Genomic DNA, 589 nt, shown 5'->3' with positions numbered 1-589 from the left:
ACACACACACACACACACACACACACATATATATATATATATATATATATATTTCTTTATTGCCCACAGGCAATAAACATAGAGGGAACACACAAATGGATTAAATCGATTACATCGACCCCAGTACGAAACTGGTACTTATTTAATCGACCCCGAAAGGATGAAAGCAAAGTTGACCTCGGCGCAACTTGAACCCAGAACGTAACGGTAGACGAAATTCCGGTAAGCAGTAGAAAGGATTATTATACGTGGATGATGTATACGTTTGCTTGCGTATTTATACATGTGTTTATAGGTGTGCATGCGTGCGTGTGTGTGTGTGCCCGTGCACAGGGGGTGATGAAGAGAGAAAGGAAATAGTGAGAGTAGGTGGAGTATATTTCTGGTTAGAGGACTCCCACGAAAGGGGTTAAACTCGAAGTATCGACAGAGTGAATCCTCTATTTCGAACGAATAATTATACTCTAAGTCATGTATTGAGTACTTTTCCCATTTGGATATCCAACCCAAACGCATATATACACGCACACACACGCACATGTGCCCGTATATATATATATATATACATGCTTAGGGATTGGCAAACCCA

The sequence above is a fragment of the Octopus bimaculoides genome, chromosome 2, assembly GCF_001194135.2.
Source record: "Octopus bimaculoides isolate UCB-OBI-ISO-001 chromosome 2, ASM119413v2, whole genome shotgun sequence".
In the NCBI taxonomy this organism is placed as follows: Eukaryota; Metazoa; Mollusca; class Cephalopoda; order Octopoda; family Octopodidae; genus Octopus; species Octopus bimaculoides.
The sequence above is the reverse complement of the archived record's forward strand: the minus strand, read 5'-3'. Positions refer to the sequence as shown.